Below are 3984 nucleotides of genomic sequence, written 5' to 3'. Positions count from 1 at the left end.
TTGAACTGAAACGTGAATTTATGTTAAAAATTTTTTTTAATATTTATATATATTTATATATATATATATATATATATATATATATATATATAAATATATAAGTAGTAATATAGTGAGCTACACTCCCCGGGGGGGGGGGGTGAGGTCCCCCATGTATTAAGATAGGATTTAGCGTATTTTTCGGGATTTGGGTCCTCCCTAACGTATTAAGATAGGGAATGAATTAGCATGTATTAAGATTAGGTATAGCGGCGTTAATGTATTAAGATTGGGTATAGCCGCCATGTATTAAGATTAGATATAGCCGGCGACATGTATTAAGATTAGTTATATGCGCCGACATGCATTAAGATTAGTATAGTCGGTGCAAAGGTGGGGGGTAGGTTCGGAGACGCTCCTGATTGGCTGAAATTCAGCCAATCAGGTTCGGAGACGCTCCTGATAGGCTGAAATTTTGAGGGGAAAAATCAATGTTTGTGTAGTTATTAAGTGTTTACTTGAGAACAATCGAATTGGCGTGGGTAATTAATTGCTGTAATTATGTGAGGGGTAATTATGTGACAGGTTGAATTTTGTTTACAACTTTTATGTTATTAAATTGTGAAATTAATTGGTGGGGGTTTTCAATTACCCTAGTTATCTGAGGGGTAATTATGTGACATGTTGAATTTTTGTTTACAAATTTTAGGTCAATTGCAAAGATTGTTCCCCTAATTGTTTGAATCAATTGTGTAACAAATGTCTTTTGCGCGCTCATTAATTGGAAAAAGTCAAGATAGCAAGAGGTAGTTTTGATCTACCGTCCTCTGGGTTATGGGCCCAGCGCGCTCCCACTGCGCCATCTTGCTAATTACATGCATATATGCATTATTTTTTGTACATTATTTGAAAAAAGATGTTAAATAAAAGAAAAAAATGAATTAAAATAGTATAAAATGACAGACACAGTACAAATTATGAGCATCAAAATACAAAATTTTTCAATCATTTACAATAAATTGTATAAATTTCAATGAACATCAAGGTACACTTAGCCGAGTGGTTAATAAAGTTCGATAAAAAAAGTTTAGAAAACTCACGAGAAACAGTTACGAGAAACATATACTATCGACTTTATTAACTTCAGCTTACTAAATACCAAAATGAACACTACTACATATAGTAACTTATATAATTTAACACGTGTACATCATGAATATTGTTCAAGTTGGTTTGGAAAAACTTAAATATTTGAAATGCTGCAAAAATTGCGTAGAATCCACACAAATTTTGCATCTTCTGAAGTGGTCGATGTATTATTTTTTGGTACTTTTTACCTAAAAATTTGTAATGTGTTACTGATCGAGCCAGAGAATCCGCATAATAGTAACTTCTGTTGAGTCGAGCAATCAATATCCAATGTTCACCGAATTCTTTACTCGAAGCAGTGTTAATGATTGCAAAGCTGAATTTGGGTAAATTTGGAATGAAATCTGCTGGAAACGATCCAATGTATTTGAATTTTAGCTCAGGAATGCGTTCAATAATTTGTTGAAGAGATTGATTATCCATGACAAATAATCTTCTGTTTCAATTCGCAAGCTCCGTTTGAACAGGGATTTCTCACATTACAATCAAGTTGAAATGATTCGTTCTTTTCAATAAAGCAACAATCTTTAGATTGGGGAATTTTACGTATCAGATCTCCTGTAGATTTACTTACTCTGTCTTCACTATTACCTGTGACATCGGGATGAAAGATAATAATGATGATTAAAAGTCCCAGGAATACTGCACAAATAAGGTATACATATAAGTTTGGAGTAGGTCTACCCCAATTTTCATCCATTCCCTATCTTGATATTATAGTGTGGAAAGGGTTGCAACTGGGCGATGAAAGTACATATCCAACAAATGTTCCAACGCAGAAGGCAATAATATAAAAACCATAAAAAATTGAGAAGAAAATTAAAAAATCTTGATTAATGCAGAGTTCTTCAGACATTCTTAGCAACTGTTCCAAACTGATCAACTTTAACTGTTGAGATTCGTTCTCCGAGAACAATTAACTCGGTAACATTGGTTAGCGGACGTTCAAAGAACATTTCTAAACGAAGACTTTCCCCACTGAGTTCAGGATAATGAACATTTTCACCAGCATCTTGGAGTGATGTGAGATCGAATACAAGCACATAATGATCTGTGAAGAAATCATTCGGTAACGCAGGAATTTCTTCGTTGAAGTTCATTGCCTTCATTGTTGTAACATAAGCTCTACAATTGTTGGTTGTATCAATTGAGACAACAGCTCTCCCCCCTCGAACAATTCTCAGCTCCCGCAGTCCAAACTTTCGATAATGAAAAGGATTTTCTTGAAAATGTCCGGTGAATGCTGAATTAGTGTTCATTGCTATTGCAATTCGTCTGATTGGGGCATTATTGAAAACATTTTCCTGAATAAATTGATTTTGTCCAGAAGGAACAATAAATGTTCGCGCAATTGTCTCCATAAAATTATAGCAAGCTGGTTGATGTGTTAGTTGATACTTGATTGTCTGGTGATAGACCTCATTAACGACAACACGTCTCGTAAAAAGTGAACAGTCAAGAACTCTAAGGGAAACATGTGGATTGTAGGAAATCATGTAAAAATTTGGTCTCGCTCTAATCAATTTGAGTCTAATTTTTGTATTTGGAAGTAATAATTTTTCACATTGAAATAAGTCGATTGCAAGTTTACCATATAAGGTAACCCCATCTTTCAACAAAAGCTCTTCTTCCCTATCTATGAACGGACTTTTTTCATAATCACTAGGATCTTTCTCAAATTCGTATCCATGACAAGCCAAAATTCCTTCATTATTCATTGTAGAAGCATTGAATTCATTGGATATCAGAGCTTTGTGGCCATAGAGTCCGTTAGAGTTGTACACTTGTTGATTGTTTAAATACACTTCGCAGTTGGAGAAAAGAGAGTGTAACAAGTTGTTGACATGAGTCAAATATTGTAAATCATCATCAGTGAAAGTCATACCCATATCTGGTTTTCCATGCTCCTCTTTTTTCATGAAATCGTCAAATAATCTTCCCTTTTGTAATCCAACTTTAATTTGTAAATGAATATCTCTCATATCGAGATAAATACTTCTATCTGTTTCAAATTCAAATTCAATGCTGCTTTCATCCAATGAAGTGCTGGGATAAACTTCTTGAATATGGGATGATTCAATTGGTTCCAAAACCGGAATTTTGTCAAAAATCTCCAAGCAAGAATTTGTAAAGTGTCCATAACGGAAATTACTGTCATTTGTTGATCTGGTATTCATTTTAGTTTGGTAAAAGTATCCCTCCTAGTTCGACGACGTCGACTGATTTTTGGCGAGCGTTTTCGAATAATACGTCGTTTTCTTTGTTTTCCTCCTCCTAGTTGTTTACGTAAAGTTTTCTTTCCAACATCTGTGGCTGCAGATTTGAACTTTTTCCTTCCAGCTAATACATTTCCGATTTCTGGCGCAGCTAATTCAATCAAGTCAGCACCAACTCTTTTAGCTGCTGGTACAACATATCGTCTCAAAAAAGGAATTGCAGTTCTCCCAATTGTTTGTGCTAAAGCTCCAAATCCTCTTCCCCTTTGTTTTGAATAACCACGAAAATACGGTAAATCACTGTCTGCAACCATTTTTTGTAAACTTAATTTTAAAAATGATTGTCTGAAGCTCTTCTGAACATCAATACAGCTCTTGTTACACCTACTGAATTGAAGGGAACTTTTTCACCGTATGAGTCGCGGAGCTCAAGTTTAATGCTGTGGAAAGAATTTTTAAGAATTTTTTTAAATTGTAGATTTGGGAAGTTTTGATAATTCATATATTGTCCAGTAGATATTATGTCTCCATTCTTAATTTTAGAAATAAACGGAATACATCTCAAAAGCGCGGCTTTTGTATCACCTACAATATTGTATTCAACAATATCGCTGTATATCATGAGAGTATGAATTCGAAC

General features: G+C 34.4%; 1 non-coding gene across 1 annotated transcript; it reads right to left on the bottom strand.

Annotated features, from left to right (window-relative positions):
* Positions 1-776: 776 nt before the first annotated feature.
* Trnam-cau (transfer RNA methionine (anticodon CAU)) lies at positions 777-848 on the bottom strand. Its single transcript has one exon. It is a non-coding gene; the product is annotated as a tRNA-Met (tRNA).
* Between the last annotated feature and the right edge of the window lie 3136 nt (positions 849-3984).

This window comes from Convolutriloba macropyga, chromosome 12 (assembly GCF_964194025.1).
Source record: "Convolutriloba macropyga chromosome 12, txConMacr16.3, whole genome shotgun sequence".
NCBI lineage: Eukaryota > Metazoa > Xenacoelomorpha > Acoela > Convolutidae > Convolutriloba > Convolutriloba macropyga.
This window is presented reverse-complemented; position numbering and strand designations above follow the sequence as displayed.